The sequence below is a fragment of the Panthera pardus genome, unplaced genomic scaffold (genome assembly GCF_024362965.1).
Source record: "Panthera pardus isolate Hobbes unplaced genomic scaffold, ASM2436296v1 HiC_scaffold_2, whole genome shotgun sequence".
Taxonomy (NCBI): domain Eukaryota; kingdom Metazoa; phylum Chordata; class Mammalia; order Carnivora; family Felidae; genus Panthera; species Panthera pardus.
Window position 1 is genome coordinate 77588962 of NW_026526765.1, and position 19022 is coordinate 77607983.

Below are 19022 nucleotides of genomic sequence, written 5' to 3' on the forward strand. Positions count from 1 at the left end.
TTGGTAGAATCTCTGTTGAAAGCTCAATGTATTTCTTCAAGTGTTAGGTTTTTTAAGGAGATAAATTTATAATAATAGTTTATACAAGGTCAGAATTTAGAATACAGTACCATAATCTTTAATCACTGTGATATATCAGCTATTTTGAACATGATAATGATTAAAATGATGTAGACTGGGTGTTATATGTGAGTGATGAATCACCAAGTACTACTGAAACCAATATTATACTATACGTTAACTAACTGGAATTTAAATAAAAACTTAAAAAATAAAAATGAAATGATATAGAATGTTTCTTGCATTACAATAGCCAAAAATTGTATTCCTTTTATGTGTCCCCACTTATGTACAAGTAAATCACTTTCATTTCACCCTAATCATATCTCATAATTTATATTAGGATTGAGTATTACTGTAAAAAGTTGAATAATAAATGACAAAGGAAGGTATTTTCTTCTTAAGAAAAAGAGAGTATGCATGCACACAATCAAAACCTAACAATATTAGTGATGAATTATCTTTCCACATTGTCTCATCTCTTGCTTGTGTTCTAGATCAGCTGACACTTTTCGTACTCATTTGTTTGATAGAGAATATGAATTTTCTCAATATAACCTAAAGAGTTATAAAACACTTTAAAATCTTCCCTTTAAAATTGACTTGTTGGCCTCCTTTATAGAATTTCTGGAGACTTGGGAAGATGACAGTGTAGGAGGATGCTGGGCTCACCGCGTCCTGCGGATCACTTAGATTTCACGTACACCTGCCTAAATAACCCAGAAAACCGCCAGAAGACTAGCAGAACGGATTCTCTGGAGCCAAGTGCAGATGAGAGGCCCACGGAAGAGGGTAGGAAGGGCGGAGAGGCAGTGCGCGCTCCACGGACTGGCGGAAGGGAGCCAGGGCAGAGGGGCAGCCCGCTAGCCAAGCAGAGCCCCCGAGGCTGGCTTGCAAAAGTGGAGGGGCCGGATAGAGTGTGTTCTGACAACAAGTGGGACTTAACATCTGGTAGGTTATAAGTTAACAGCTCTGCTCAGAGAGTGGGAGGGCTGGAGGACAACAGGAGGGAGAGTTGTTGAGCCCCGGATGACAGAGCTCAGCCTGGCGGGGAACAAAGGTGCTCGCCAGCGCCATCTCCCTCGCCCCTCCCCCAGCCAAAATCCCAAAGGGAATCAGTTCCTGCCAGGGAACTTGCTTGCACCCCGCAAACACCCAACGGTGTGCTTCTGCGGATCCATCCCTCCGGCGGGTCTGACTCCCTCCTGGTGCCGCAGGGTCCCTCCCGAAGCGGATCTCTGAAGGAAAAGCTAGCTGAGCCTGCCCCTCCCACCCCTGTGCACCCTGCCAATCCACCCCAGCTAATACGCCAGACCCCCAGCACCACAAGTCTGGCAGTGTGCAAGTATCCCAGACAGACCACGCCACCCCACAGTGAATCCCACCCCTAGGAGAGGGGAAGAGAAGGCACACACCAGTCTGACTGTGGCCCCAGCGGTGGGCTGGGGGCAGACATCAGGTCTGACTGCGGCCCCGCCCACCAATGCAAGTTATTCAAGACAGCACAGGGGAAGTGCACTGCAGGTCCGCACCACTCCAGGGACTATCCAAAATGACCAAACGGAAGAATTCCCCTCAGAAAAACGTCCAGGAAATACCAGCTAACGAACTGATCAAAAATGATTTAAACAATATAACAAAAAGTGAATTTAGAATAATAGTCATAAAATTAATCACTGGGCTTGAAAACAGTATAGGACAGCAGAGAATCTATTGCTACAGAGATCAAGGGACTAAGGAACAGTCAGGAGGAGCTAAAAAATGCTATAAATGAACTGAAAAATAAAATGGAGACAACCACGGCTCAGATTGAAGAAGCAGAGGAGAGAATAGGTGAACTAGAAGATAAAATTATGGAACAAGAGGGGCACCTGGGTGGCTCAGTCGGTTAAGCGGCCAACTTCAGCTCAAGTCATGATCTCACGGCCTGTGAGTTCTAGCCCTGCGTCGGGCTCTGTGCTGACAGCTCAGAGCCTGGAGCCCATTTCAGATTCTGTGTCTCCCTCTCTCTCTGCCCCTCCCCTGTTCATGCTCTGTCTCTCTCCATCTCAAAAATAAATAAACGTTAAAAAAAATTGAAAAAAAAATTATGGAAAAAGAGGAAGCTGGATAAAAAAATCCAGGAGTATGAAAGGAAAACTAGACAACTAAGTGATGCACTAAAAAGAAATAATATACTCATAATTGGTATCCCAGAGGAGGAAGAGAGAGGGAAAGGTGCTGAAGGTGCACTTGAAGAAATAATAGCTGAGAACTTCTCTGATCTGGGGAAGGAAAAGGCATTGAAATCCAAGAGGCACAGAGAACTTTCAGACGTAACTTGAATCAATCTTCTGCATGACATATCATAGTGAAACTGGCAAAATACAAGGATAAAGAGAAAATTCTGAAAGCAGCTAGGGATAAACGTGCTTTAACATATACAGGGAGACGGATAAGACTCGTGACCAAACTCTCTACTGAAACTTGGCAGGCCAGAAAGGAATGGCAGGAAATCTTCAATGTGATAAACAGAAAAAATATGCAGCCGAGAATCCTTTATCCAGCAAGTCTGTCATTTAGAATAGAAGGAGACATAAAGGTCTTCCCTAACAAACAAAAACTGAAGGAATTTGTCACCATTAAACCAGCCCTACAAGAGATCCTAAGGGGGATCCTGTGAGACAAAGTACCAAAGACATCGCTACAAGTATGAAACCTATAGACATCACAATGACTCTAAACCCATATCTTTCTATAATAACACTGAACGTGAATGGACTAAATGCGCCAACCAGAAGACATAGGGTATCAGAATGGATAAAAAAACAAGACCCATCTATTTGCTGTCTACAAAAGATTCATTTTAGACCTGAGGACACCTTCAGATTGAGAGTGAGGGGATGGAGAACTATTTATCATGCTACTGGAAGTCAAAAGAAAGCTGGAGTAGCCATACTTATATCAGACAAACTAGACTTTAAATTAAAGGCTGTAACAAGAGATGAAGAAGGGCATTATATAATAATCACAGGGTCTATCCATCAGAAAGAGCTAACAATCATAAATGTCTATGCGCCTAATACGGGAGCACCCAGATATATAAAACAATTACTCACAAACATAAACAACCTTATTGATAAGAATGTGGTAATTGCAGGGGACTTTAACACTCCACTTACAGAAATGGATAGATCATCTAGACACATGGTCAATAAATAAGCAAGGGCCCTGAATGATATATTTAGAGCTCTGCATCCCAAAGCAACAGAATATACTTTCTTCTTGAGTGCACATGGAACATTCTCCAAGATATCACATACTGGGTCACAAAACAGCCCTTCATAAGTATACAAGAATTGAGATCATACCATGCATACTTTCAGACCACAATGCTATGAAGCTTGAAATCAACCACAGGAAAAAGTCTGGAAAACCTCCAAAGCATGGAGGTTAAAGAAAACCCTACTAAAGAATGAATGGGTCAACCAGGCAATTAGAGAAGAAATTAAAAAATATATGGAAACAAACGAAAATGAAAATACAACAATCCAAACACTTTGGGATGCAGCGAAGGCAGTATTGAGAGGAAAATACATTGCAATCCAGGCCTATCTCAAGAAACAAGAAAAATCCCAAATACAAACTCTAACAGCACACCTAAAGGAAATAGAAGCACAGCAGCAAAGACAGCCTAAACCCAGCAGAAGAAGAGAAATAATAAAGATCGAGTAGAAATAAACAATATAGAATCTAAAAAAAATGTAGAGCAGATCAACGAAACCAAGAGTTGGTTTTTTGAAAAAATAAACAAAATTGATAAACCTCTAGCCACGCTTCTCAAAAAGAAAAGGGAGATGACCCAATAGATAAAATCATGAATGAAAATGGAATTATTATAACCAATCCCTCAGAGATACAAGCAATAATCAGGGAATACTATGAAAAATTATATGCCAACAAACTGGACAACCTGGAAGAAATGGAAAAATTCCTAAACAGGCACACACTTCCAAAACTCAATCAGGAGAAAATAGAAAGCTCGAACAGACCCATAACCAGGGAAGAAATTGAATCAGTCATCAAAAATCTCCCAACAAATAAGAGTCCAGAACCAGATGGCTTCCCAGGGGGGTTCTACCAGATGTTTAAAGCAGAGATAATACCTATCCTTCTCAAGCTATTACAAAAAAATAGAAAGGGAAGGAAAACTTCCAGACTCATTCTATGAAGCCAGTATTACTTTGATTCCTAAACCAGAGACCCAGTAAAAAAAGAGAACTACAGGCCAATATCCCTGATGAATATGGATGCAAAAATTCTGAATAAGATACTAGCAAATCGAATTCAACAGTATATAAAAAGAATTATCCACCATGATCAAGTGGGATTCATTCTTGGGATGCAGGGCTGGTTCAACATTTGCAAATCAATCAACGCGATACACCACATTAATAAAAGAAAAGGTAAGAACCATATGATCCTGTCAATCGATGCAGAAAAGGCCTTTGACAAAATTAAGCAACCTTTGTCAATAAAAACCCTCGAGAAAGTCGGGATATAAGGATCATGCCTACAGATCATAAAGCCATTTATGAAAAGCCCACAGCTAACATCTTTCTCAATGGGGAAAAACTGAGAGCTTTTTCCCTGAGATCAGGAACACGACAGGGACGTCCACTCTCACCGCTGTTGTTTAACATAGTGTTGGAAGTTCTAGCGTCAGCAGACAACAACAGGAAATCAAAGGCATCAAAAATGGCAAATATGAAGTCAAGATTTCACTTTTTGCAGATGGGATGATATTATACATGGAAAATCTGATAGACTCCACCAAAACTCTGCTAGAACTGATACATGAATTTAGCAAAGTTGCAGGATACAAAATCAATGTACAGGAATCAGTTGCATTCTTATACACTAATAATGAAGCAACAGAAAGACAAATAAAGAAACTGATCCCATTCACAATTGCACCAAGAAGCATAAATTACCTAGGGATAAATCTAACCAAAGATGTAAAAGATCTGTATGCTGAAAACTATAGAAAGCTTATGAAGGAAATTGAAGAAGATATAAAGAAATGGAAAAACATTCCCTGCTCATGGATTGGAAGAATAAATATTGCCCAAATGTCAATACTACCCAAAGCTATATACATATTCAATGCAATCCCAATCAAAATTGCACCAGCATTCTTCTTGAAGCTAGAACAAGCAATCCTAAAATTCATATGGAACCACAAAAGGCCCGCATAGCCAAAGTAATTTTGAAGAAGACCAAAGCAGGAGGCATCACAATCCCAGACTTTAGCCTCTACTACAAAGCTGTCATCATCAAGACAGCATGGTATTGGCACAAAAACAGACACATAGACCAATGGAATAGGATAGGAACCCCAGAACTATACCCACAAACCTATGGCCAACTAATCTTTGACAAAGCAGGAAAGAACATCCAATGGAAAAAAGACTGTCTCTTTAACAAATGGTGCTGCGAGAACTGGACAGCAACATGCAGAAGGTTGAAACTAGACCACTTTCTCACACCATTCACAAAAACAAACTCAAAATGGATAAAGGACCTGAAACCATCAAAACCCTAGAGGAGAAAGCAGGAAAAGACCTCTCTGACCTCAGTCCTAGCAATTTCTTACTTGACGCATCCCCAAAGGCAAGGGAATTAAAAGCAAAAATGGACTATTGGGACCTCATGAAGATAAAAAGCTTCTGCACAGCAAAGGAAACAACCAACAAAACTAAAAGGCAACCAACGGAATGGGAAAAGATATTTGCAAATGACATATCGGACAAAGGGCTAGTATCCAAAATGTATAAAGACCTCACCAAAGTCCACACCCAAAAAACAAATAATCCAGTGAAGAAGTGGGCAGAAAACATGAATAGACACTTCTCTAAAGAAGACATCTGGATGGACAACAGGCACATGAAAAGATGCTCAACATCGCTCCTCATCAGGCAAATACAAATCAAAACCACACTCAGATATCACCTCACGCCAGTCAGAGTGGCCAAAATGAACAAATCAGGATACTATAGATGCTGGACAGCATGTGGAGAATTGGGAACCCTCTTGCATTGTTGGTGGGAATGCAAATTGGTGCAGCCATTCTGGAAAATGGTGCGGAGGTTCCTCAAAAAATTAAAAACAGACCTACCCTATGACCCAGCAATAGCACTGCTAGGAATTTACCCAAGGGATACAGGAGCGCTGATGCATAGGGGCACTTGTACCCCAATGTTTATAGCAGCACTCTCAACAATAGCCAAATTATGGAAAGAGCCTAAATGTCCATCAACTGATGAATGGATAAAGAAATTGTGGTTTATATACACAATGGAGTACTACGTGGCAATGAGAAAGAATGAAATATGGCCCTTTGTAGCAATGTGGATGGAACTGGAGAGTGTTATGCTAAGTGAAATAAACCATACAGAGAAAGACAGATACCATATGTTTTCACTCTTATGTGGATCCTGAGATACTTAACAGAAACCCATGGGGGAGGGGAAGGAAAAAAAAAAAAAAAGGTTAGAGTGGGAGAGAACCAAAGCATAAGAGACTCCTAAAAACTGAGAACAAACTGAGGGTTGATGGGGGGTGGGAGGGAGGGGAAGGTGGGTGATGGATATTGAGGAGGGCACCTATGGGGATGAGCACTGGGTGTTGTATGGAAACCAATTTGACAATAAATTTTATATATTGAAAAAAAAGAATTTCTGGAGCCCTATTTACAAAATTATTAATATTTTATTGAAGTTTTCTGCATCCAAAGTTTTTGTCAATAGCTTTCAAAATATAAACATTTAAATATACTATTATCCTGAACGTTTTATTGCAGGCACATTGGTGAAATTCTTTATTGCATCCAAATAGTACAGTGCTATCAGTGAATAGTCTTGGACAAAGTATGCAAAGTTATGTTTTTATATGTAAAAATATCAGCCATAGCATTCAAAATCATCTTTTTTTTAATGCTTATTTTGTTGAGAGAGAGAGAGAGAGAGACAGAGATCAAGCAGGGGAAGGGGAGAGAGAAAGAGGGAGACACAGAATCTGAGGCAGGCTCCAGGCTCTGAGCTGTCAGCACAGAGCCCCACGTGAGTGAATGTACAAACTGTGATATCATGACCTGAGCCGAAGTCGGACACTGACTGAGCCACGCAGGCGCCCCTCAAAATCACCTATGCCACTCATCCAATAATGTGTCAAGAAGTCAGTTAATATATATTTACACTAATCTAGAAAGTTACTAAAGAAGGGATTACTAAAGCAGGGAGCAGGTAGAAATAATAGAAAGGAAATATATTACAATTTAGAAAATCATTAATAATTGAATATCTTTTTTATATGTGTGTACTCTCAAAGTAAGTTGGATTAGGATGGAAAGCCCTGTGTCATATTGAAGAATGTTTTCAGATATACTTTTATTCATTAATCAGGAAAAGAAAAATAAATGAGCTACCAGTTAGGAAGTAAGAATTTGCATTAAGCGCCCAGCGTGTTGTTGTCATTTTGTTAATGTCATTTTGTTAATTTGTTACTGTTTTTGACAGAGTCATGAAATTCATGTAGAAAACTCCTCAGTTCATAGTCATTTTTAGCACTGACCCATGCACAATTGTCATTATTTTGTATCTCTCCTCTGTTCCACCTTCAACTCAGCTTTTATACACCATTTTTCTTGATTGCAAATAAATAATTAATTAGAAACTGATAATATTTTCATGCCTGTTTTACATCGATGGTATTGGCTATACTTTTTTTCTTTGTTTTTTGGCCTAATATTATGTTTTTGCAAATTACTCATGTTGGTTTATGTAGGTAGATTCATTTCTTTTTACCACTGTGGAGTAATCCATCATCACATTATATATTTCAGTTAAGCATTCTTCTTCTAACAGATACAATAGCTTCTTATTGCAAGCTTCCAACAAGCAGAGTTTGGGATGAAAATTTTTGTGTCATTTATTGAGGGAGTTCTCCTAGGAGAAACTTGGAAGGTAGTGAGGAAAGCAGGTAAAGAAGTGGTTTCAGGACTCATCTAGCCTGATCCTAAGGGGCTCTTGAATGTGAATTATACTTCAGATGTTGCCCTGCCCAGAGGCAAAGAATTTGGATTATTTATGTCCACATCAATCAATTACTCATAGGTTAATGGATGGCTTTGAGACAGAACTAGATAGAGAAAAAGAGTGGAAAGGTGAGTTTGGAAACCGTGTAGGCACCTCCTGGGTTGGAAACTTCTGTCAACCAACGTTGATCCTCTGAAGAAAGGTGCAGGTGTGAAGTTTTTAGTGACCAATACCCATGGGAGTTGTGGGATGGGTACACAAGTCCTACAAAGAGAAGATGGTCAGGACATCAGTAGCATTTGCTACAATTAGGTTGCTTATATCTCCTTACTATCAAAACGATAATAGGATGGATATTTTTGTTCATGTTCCATTTTGCACTGTTGCCACTGTTGCAATATGACAGTCTAGAAGTGGAAGTGCAACACTACCTTTCACTTAAATCTGCTAAATAATGCATCTACTGTTGAGTCATTTACACTACTGCCTGCAAAGCATGAAGATTCCTACCTTTTCCTATATTTGCTGGCACTTCATGTTATTCATGTTATTCTAATATTGGGAAAAATGATGTGTATTAAGCTATATTTCATTATGGTTTTAATTTTTTAAGTTACTACTGAGTTTGAATATCACTTCATGTAGATATTGGATTGCCTTTCTATTAATTATACATTCATATTTTGACCATTTTTTTAATTTCCTTTGTCATTTGTGAGAATGCTTTGCACAAATTTTATTTTATTTTATTTTTTTCAATATATGAAATTTATTGTCAAATTGGTTTCCATACAACACCCAGCGCTCATCCCAAAAGCTTTGCACAAATTTTAGATATCAAGGGCAAGATAGGAATTATCCAATTTTTATGTGTTCACTCAAATATTTATATGGCCATCAGTCAACATACAATATTTATATAACAATATCAGCACCATTGTTGATTTCCTTTAACTTCTTTTATATGGAATTTTCAAAGGAGAAATGTACCTTAGTATCCCAAATTGAACTTGGATTGTATCTTTTCATTTCAAAGGACTATATCCATTTTGTTAATAGAAATTATAAAAAGATTAATGACCCATTTTTCTTTGGTGACAAGAGCAGCTTAGATTAATACAGAGAAGTTCAGTCAGTACAGAAATGACAATATTTGGTTAAAAAATATTTGAGACCTTTGTAAGTGTGTGAACCAAGCATTTAAAATATATTGGTTGACGACATAGTGAAATTCAGTTCTTTTAAGAATTACTTGATGGAAAATTAATTTTTATATCAACTATTAGGTGGAAACATGATATTCTTGGATTTCTTTAAAAAGATCACAAAAAAACAAAACAGTTTCTCTACAAAGCCTTCACTAATCCTTGACGTGTAAGGTACTATTTGAATATAAATTGAATATAAAAGTATACCGCAAGGCATTTTTATTATATTTTACATAGAGTGAACCGGGGCTTAGGAAGGTAAAATCAGGTTTTTAACATCAAAACTGGCATTCAATCTTAAATGTGTCTGATTCCAAAGACTGTCCTTAACCATTATGCCTCCCTGCTATTCCTCTCCTTTCAGAGGACTGAGATGTGTGGATCTGGGCTGTGTGGAACTTGGTTCAAGCATATGATTCGAGGGAAAAAATATCCAATTCATCACTGTATGCCCTTTGGGTTTCAGACTCTGAATCTTATAGCTCATGCAAAGACTCTGTCCAGAGAGGCTAACAGGTGAGTTTTTATTTTACAGCTTTTAAGGCACCAATTTTCCTTGTCACAAATTCTCTGCTGAAACAGAAAGAAGATGAACACTTTCAGTTCTTTCCATGACACTTGTATAACTCTGAACAAAAATCTGAAAAAAGATATGAACTAAAAATATTGATTTACCTTATAACTTCACATTAAAAAAAACCTAATCGCACCTAATTCACAGAAATTTTCAGACTAATCTGTGGTAAAATAGAATGCAAGAATGGGCCAATATAATGAAATCTGTTATAAATTCCATCTCATCTTTTTAAATGTTTTAAAAACTATTTCCAAAATCTAAAAATACCATAATAGAATAAAAGCTCACAGTAAACTAAAAAAATAAATACAATAACAACTTTACATGAAAAGTAATATATATAGAATAATAAGAAAGACTACTTATTTTTAAAAACAAAAGGCATCTCCATTAAACTCCAGTCCCTTGATGACAATATTTTAAATATTTTGAAATTTGTTAACAATGAAATATGAGATATAGAAATACTCACATGAGTTTAGCCAAAATGTTAATAGTACATAAGAGAAATTTCCATTCAATTCATATTAATATCCTTTAAAGAAAGGGTACATTGTTCTGTACATGGAGTGGCAATGATTGATATTCTAAAATGATAAAATTCTCCTTTTGCAAAGACATGGATGGAGCTATAGAGCATTATGCTAAGCAAAATAAGTCAATTAGAGTAAGATAAATACCATATAATTTCACTCATCTGTGGAATTTAATAAACAAAACAAATGAGCAAAGGGAAAAAATAAAAGAGAGAGAGATCAGTAAACCAAGACACAGACTCTTAACTATAGAGAACAAACTGATGGTATGGGAGTTGGGGGGGGATGGCTAAAATAGGTGATGGGGATTAAGGAGGACACTTGTGATGAGAACAGGTGTTGTATGGAAGTGCTGAATCACTGTATTGTACACTTGAGACTAATATTACAGTGTTTGTTAACTAACTGGAGTTTACATTAAAACTTAAAAAAATAAATTCCAAGATCACACAACAAAATTTTTAAAAATGATAAATTTCTCCTCCATTTATACAAATTTATTTTAGATGGATTTAATATTAAAACAGAAAGAAATAAAATAATTGCAATACAGTTGAATGATTCTTATCTTTGAATGGGAAAATCATCTCTAAGCATAAATACTGTAAACAAAATTACAATGCAAGTGACAGCCTTGCTTCTAGTTGCCTCCCCTTGACTTGAGTTTTCGGGCTAGTAAACCAGGCCTGACAGGCCTCCACAAAGCAACACAGGCAAGGTGAAAGGGCCACATTTATTCTGACACAATTGCTTACGACACTGCTAATGCAGTAGCTTTCAAAATGTGATGTTCACCATTCCCGTAGCAAGTGAGTACCTTCTGTTATCCAACAGCCAAAATTCTTGGAAGAAAAAAATCAATGGCCAGATGTCTATCCTGCTAATTAGAGAATCAGATCAATTAACAGCTACAATTCCCTAATTCATCTTTCAAATTCCCATTGAAATGGCTGAACCTAGAAATGCAATGTGGAAAGTAAAATTTATTTCTTTACTAAATATGCTGAATTCTACTCTCTAATTTTAATAATAAAAAATGGATCTGAAACATGTTAAAATGTCTAAATTGATGAGTTTGAAAACATCAGAAGGATCTGACTTGATGGCAGGAACAAATGTTAAGTCAGGTGCAAAAACAAAGTGACACAGACATCCAAAATTATATAATCAATCTCTTAATACATTAAATGCGGCTGAGAATATATGAAGACCTAAAACTTTATTTTGGAAATAAAAATTATAAAACTTGTCTTTATCCAGGATTGAAAAAAGGAAAGGGACTTAGAATGATAATTAAGTTTCCACTTTTGTTCGTTAAATTTAAAAGGCCATAAATGATTAGATGAAAAATTCTTATTTCTTTACTATGTGTATATATTGAAAGGAAACCTCAGATTCTAATGTAAGTTTTATGGGAGTTGTTTCAGGATTGCTACTTTAATGCTGATACTAGATAAGTTTTGGTATCTCAAGGCTTCTCTAATATTCTGGGACCTGAATTTCTCTAGGATTTTGAATTTGACACTTCATTGACTTGCTGTATAATAACTGACATGTGCTACAGCACTGATTTATTGGAATCTTCTACAAAGTCAAGTATAATTGATAAATCTGGCTTAAACACTATAAAGTCAAAAGGGAGACAGTTTTCATCTAATGACAACATGTCAGATTCATTGAGCTACCATGCTCGACCTAACACCAAGAATTAATATAACTCAAATTAGTTCCAAATGGTGCTTTTTAAAATTTCAGCATATGTAGCATAATTGTAGCAGTTTAAAGATGGTCCATTTGAAGGTATATTTGAATTTCTTAAAAAGAGGCACTGTCTGGAGAAGCCAAAATAAGGCAACACTTTACAAATTAGAAAGTGTACATTTGAAGGACTTACTCTATTAGTCAATATATTTTTTGATATTTAAAACAAAAAATCAGGTGCATTCTGGAAAATAAACCTCACCTATGCTTCTATGCACAGGAAATTTGAGAACTACACGCATCAACAACACTCTAGTTCATAGAGTTTCAAGTTGATGTTCCCATGTTCCAGTGGTCAGTGTGTCCGGACTGATTTTAAATTTCCAAAGAAAGGAGATATTTTCTATCCATAAACCCAACCCAGAAATAAGTCAATCATATGAATTTCAAGTTATTTATTTTTTTATTAAAATTGTTTTTAATGTTTTTATTTATTTTTGAGAGAGAGAGAGAGTATGAGCAGGGGAGAGTCAGAGAGAGAGGGAGACACAGAATCTGAAGCAGGCTCCAGGCTCTGAGCTGTCAGCACAGAGCCCGACACGGCCCGAACTCATAGACCGTGAGATCATGACCTGAGCTGAAGTCAGATGCTTAACCGACTGAGCCACCCAGGCGCCCCCAAGTTATTGTTTATAAGAAACATTACTTTATGCTTCATATTTTGTGCCCTTCATCTGTTTTGGAGTATACATTGTATTTGTCTACTTATTCTTTCAAATTTTCACATTATAGAATTTGTTTGCATTAATCACAAAATTATTTATTTATTTATTGATTAATGTTTATTTATTTATTTTGAGAGAGAGAGAGAGAGAGCACGTGCACACACGTGTGCATGTATGAGCAAGGGAGAGGCAAAGAGAGAAAGATAGAAAGAGAGAATCCCAAGCAGGCTCCTCACTGTCAGCTCAGAGCCCAACACAGGGCTGGATTCCATGAACCATGACATCATGACCTGCACTGTAGCCAAGAGTCAAATGCTTAACTGACTGAGCCACCCAGGTGTCCCACAAAATATAATTTTAAAAAGGAGAAGCTGAAAAATAAAAATCACATACGGGGATAAATTTGAAAAATGTTTGACAGATAAATATTTTTGGTATTAAAAATATTTATAAAAACTAAAATAAGAAAAATTTGAATACCTGAATTGGGAGGCAGGACAAGATCACAGATGGGGAATTCAAAAATAAATATTAATATTAATGATATTTTTGAGAAACTATTCCATTTTACTAGACAACAAAGATTCTAATGAGATCTATGAGATACCAGTTTTTTTTTAATCTATCATGTTGGAAAATATTCAAATCCAATGATTGTAGAGTATGTGCATAAGTGCTATCAAAGTGACATTTCCTTATATTATTGGTGAAAGTGTAAAAAGGCATAACTTTTCTTAAGGAAAATTTAGATATATACATGAAAACCTATAAGGTTGTTCTTATCCTTTTATCCAATAATTTTACTCTTAGTAATTTTTCTAAGAAATAAAAATAGACATAAGTGATACATTTTTGTAAAATGTGTTCATTAAAGATGTCCTTTTGGGGCACCTGGGTGGCTCAGTTGATTAAGCATTGACTCTTGATTTCAGCTCAGGTCATGATCTCGTGTTTTATAAGATTGAGCTCTGCATTGTGCTCTGCTCTGACAGCACAAAGCCTACTTGGGATTGTCTCTCTCCCTCCCTCTCTCTCTGCCCCTCCCCTGCTCACTCTCTCTCTCTAATTCTGTCTCAGAATAAATAAACATTAAAAAAGATGTCCTTTTAATAAAAGGGAAGTTTGGAAATAGAGCAGGGAACTAAATAAGAGTACTCTACCAATTTATATTGAATACAGTTAAGATTATGTATATTTTATGGAGTTAATGTTGATATTCAAATATTAATTTAAAATTACAATTACAGAGTACTTCACTGTGGATATAATATGTTTAATTCCTCCATTCTCTGTTTTGTTTTAATTGTATTAATGTATTTGAGAGAGAGCAAGAATACACATGTACATTTGAGTGAAGGGCAGGAGAGAGAGAGAGAAAGAGAGAGAGAGGGAGAGAGAATCTTAACAGGCTCCATGATCAGCACGGAGACCACTGTGGGGCTGGATCCCATGACCCTGGGATATTCACCTGAGCCAAAATCAAAAGTTGGAGGCTCAACTGACTGAGGCGCTCAGGTGCCCCACCTCAGTTCTCTGTTAAGGGTCAATTTGGTTGCCTCCAACCTTTAATTATTTAATACAATACTGCAATGAATATCTTTGTGCAAAGGTTATTTTATAACTTTGTAATTTGGCAAAAATTCCTGAAAATGGTACTATTGATTTAGAGAGCAAATACACATTTTTCATTTGATATTGTATAGTCCCCTTATGAGTTGTACTACTTTGCATCACCATCAGAAAAATAATGGTCATTCTTGTTTCCCTACACCTTAGCCAAAAAATGTTTTCAAACTTTTATATATTTCTAAATAAAATGACTTTCCCCTTATTTATTATTATTATTTTTTGCTTATTATGAGTGAGATTGGGCATTTTAAAATATGATTTTAAAATCCATTTGCATTTATTGTTCTATGATTTATTTGTTCGTATATTTTGCCTATATTCTTATTGAATTGTTAGCATTTGACTTAATTTCTATGACTTCTTTATATATTAGGCATATTTTGTCTCCGAGAAAACTTATAAATATTTTTCTCATTGTGTCATTTGCTTTTCCTCCCAAATGTTTCTTTTCTTATTGTTTTTTGTTTCTCCGGACCTAACAACCAATCATTTCTTTATTTCTTCTAAGTTATAAGTCATAGTTAGGAAGATTTTTCTCTAACTTTTGAATAAAAGGAATTCACCTGTGTTTCTCCTCATATATATCTAGGTTTACTTATTTTTTCTTTTGAATTAAAAATCTATTTTGAATTTATACTGATTTTTGATGTGAGGAATTTTAATTGTTTCTATGAAGATATGAAGTTGTTATAATACTATTTATATAAAAGTCTATCTTTTCCTTACTGGTTTGAAATGCCACCTGTACCATATTCTAATATTTTTTTGTTTTTTGTTTCTTCTCTGGGGTCTGTTTTTGAATGTTTTTATTCTGCTTCATGCTATCTGTCCATGTTCTAAAACATAATATTTCTTTATTTAGAGGTAGAACTAGTCTGTTCTCATTGCTCTCTTTTAAAAGTTTCTTGACTACTCTTACTACTAGTTTTTCATATAATGACCCATCTATTTCTAGGAAGAAAAATTTAAAAACCTAATAGTATATTTGTTGGAATGAAATTTACAAATAATCATCTTTATGATGTTGAGTGTTTGTATGCATGTGTTTTCATTTGTTCGAATCTCCTTTTGTGTCTTTTAGAAATATATAATTTTCCTTATGAAGACATTTCCTTTTACACACATTTCTTAAGTTTAAGCTTAGTTTTTTTTCCCCTATTGCAAATATACTTCTAGCTTTCACCTAATTGGCTATCTGCTTATTTGAAGATTATTGATACCAAATAAGACATTCTTCAGTATATTTCTACTGTGAAATAAGACTAGTACCTGGTTGTGGTATTATACTATAGTTTTGCAAGATGTTACCGTTGGATAACTGGTACATGTTAGCTCTCTGTATTATTTCTTTCAATTACATGTGAAACTATAATTATCTCAAAATAAAAAAAATTAAAAATAAAGATGGCTATATTGGACTAATTTTTTTACATACTTGTTATCAGACATAATTTAGGTAATGCATGTTTCAGTAATTTTCAGTGTAGAAAACAATATAGAAATAGAGAATACAATTATTACATATTATGTTTTTCAAACAGCCTAAAATCTAAGAACAATTGAGTCAGAAGTCTACAACTTAGAGAAAGAACTTTATCTAACCCATAAATGCAGGATGTTCCAAAGTTGTTTTCTCTTACGTATTCTTTGGGCATGCAGTATATGAAATGAATGAAATAGAAATGTCTTCTGGTACAGTTTCAATATTTCAATACTTCTTAAGATGACATTACAGTGGCTTAGAAAATTAAATATGCATAAACATTAAAACCATAAGTATTTTGTGATGGTAATAAAATTTATAAGCAAGATGAAATTCCTAGAATCTGTAAAAAAAGGAAAAAGGCATTAAAAATAGGACATAGAAGTTACTGCAAAGCAAAAATATCCTGAAATGATAATATAAAATACAAACTGGAGGGAAATTTTCACTCTAAGTGGTAGACTTAATACAACCAGAGTATGAACAAATCACAAGGAGAAAAGAACTAACAGCCAAATAGAAAATATACAAAGGACATGATTTGTGAAGATGAGGTATCACTTTTCTTCTCTTACATTGTTAAAGTCCACTGTTTGATAAGACAGCATTACAGGGGTATAGGAAAACAGTTCCCATTGCTAAAAATCTAAATTAGCTTGACAGATTTGAGAGCAACTTGGCAATATACATCAAAATATGTAATCACAATACCCTTTGATTTAGAAATTTTAATTTTAGTTTTTTATCATATAAAATAAGCCCATTTATGTCTTTGAAAATACATAAAAAGTTCTCCATTGCTGCAGTATTTGTTATATCAAAAGACAAAAAATCTTAAATACCCTGCAATAAGGGACTGGCTATATTCACACCAGGAAATACCATACAGCCACTAAAAATTGAGATAAATCTCTCATACTGATATTGAAAAATTAGTAAATGTATTCTTGAGAGAAGAAAGCATATGCCGCAAAATAACCTAAGGCACATAACATATATCATTATTTATATGATACTTCTATGTGGGAACCTGTACGTATATAACACAATAAACTGCAAAGAGTGTTTGTATGTAGGGAGGATGTATGGAATGGGGTGAAAACATTTGTTGTCTATCTTTTTTTTTCGTTTTTAAAATGTTTTTTATTCATTTTTGAGACAGAGAGAAAGCACAAGCTGGGGAGGGGCAGAGACAGAGAGGGAGACAGGAACCACATGGGCTCCACGCTGACAGTAGAGAGCCTGGTGCGGGGCTCAAACTCATGAACAATGAGATCACGACCTGAGCTGAAGTCAGAAGCTTAGCTGACTGAGCCACCCAGGTGCCCCCTTATCTTTTTAATATTTGAATTTTTACCTATTTTGTTTTTCTAAAATATAATATTAAAATGGGAAGCTTCATGAAGGTTTTGACTAAAAGTCCAAGAAAAGTCCAGCCATGAGGTGCCAGGCCACATAAAATAAAACTTGCAGAATAGAAAACCAGGACCTAGTTTTATAACCCAAATGTAGAGAAGAGAAGAGATCTATATTAGAACAAGAATTTCTTTTTTTATGTTTATTTATTTTGAGAGAAAGAGAGAGAGAGAGAGAACATGAGCAAGGAGGGGAGGGGCAGAAAGAGAGGGTGAGAGAGAATCCCAAACAGGATCCATGCTGTCAGCAGAGTCTGACGTGTGGCTCAATCTCAGGAAACGTGAGATTAAGACCTGAGCCGAAATCAAGAGTGGGATGCTTAACCAACTGAGCCACCCAGGAGCCCCTTGGAAATAATTTCTTTGAAGACTATTGCAAATATGTAAGAGGGTTTGGAGAATCCTTCTACCAAAGTTTAAGTCAATTGAAGAGGGTTTCAGTGAGACTTCTTAGAACTTGTCCTCTTTGGTTTGTAAGATACATTGGGATCATAACTGATTCACCTTGAGGCAATGAAAGACCAGAGGCTGTTTATTTTTTTTTCTTTTTTTTTAATGTTTATTTATTTATTTATTTATTTTTGAGAGAGACAGACAGAATGTGAGTGGGGGAGAGGCAGAGAGAGAGAGAGAGAGATACAGAATACAAAGCAGGCTCGGTGCTCCATGCTGTCACCACAGAGCCCAATGAGGGGCTTGAACTCATGAACCATGAGATCATGACCTGAGCTGAAGTCAGATGCTTAACTGACTGAGCCACACAGGCTCCCCCAGAGGCTGTTTCTACAGCCATGGTCTCTGATGGCAAAACAAGAGGTAGTTCTGTGGGCTCTGAGAATATGTTGGAATAAACAGTGAGATTGCAGAAAAAAAAAAGTCTGAATAGGGCTGTATCAAATGCCCAATAAATGAAGGAAGAAATATACGTGATTTTCTATAGATGATGATTACCCAAGATCAAAAAGAACTGCTGGTGAGTGTTTCCCAGCATTGAGAGTAAGTGGAGGGGTCTCCAAAATTACTATGAAAGCCCAAAACTTGATAGAGCATCAACTTAAAACACTTGAAAAATGTTGACAGATATACACATATAGATATACATACATAGATATACATACATATACACATGTGTATATATGCATATGTGTATATGTATATATAGTCATGTAACCACCACTATAATTAAGATATAGAAACTTTCAGTTACCCTAAAATTTCCTTCACTCCCCTTTACAATCAATCCTTCTCACACTCTGGCTTTGATCTATCTGCTAAAGATCTGGCTTCTATAAGCATGGATTGTCTGCTTATTCTAAGACTTCATGTACTAAAAGCCAGCTAGAACTTAGCCAAATGAAATAAAATGTATAGCAAGTCACTGCCTCAAAGATTTGAGAGTCACATGGGAAAAATGAAAGGGACAGAACAAAGATTCTAACCGTCTAGGCTTTGTCAGAGAATGAACTGTAGATGTGTGCACATCCTTCATACACAATGACTTGCCAGGAATATTGAGTCACAACATCCCCAAACTACTGGGCAGAAGATATTTTTTAAGATTTTAGTTAAATATATGGTTCTTTGGCCTATTTTCTAGTCACAGATGATTAAAA

General features: G+C 35.8%; 1 long non-coding RNA gene across 1 annotated transcript; it reads left to right on the plus strand.

The window, feature by feature from the left end:
* Positions 1 to 686: 686 nt before the first annotated feature.
* LOC128778358 (uncharacterized) lies at positions 687 to 17310 on the plus strand. Its single transcript, XR_008423957.1, has 3 exons — positions 687 to 852; positions 9708 to 9859; positions 17157 to 17310. It is a non-coding gene; the product is annotated as an uncharacterized LOC128778358 (long non-coding RNA).
* The last annotated feature ends 1712 nt before the right edge of the window (positions 17311 to 19022 follow it).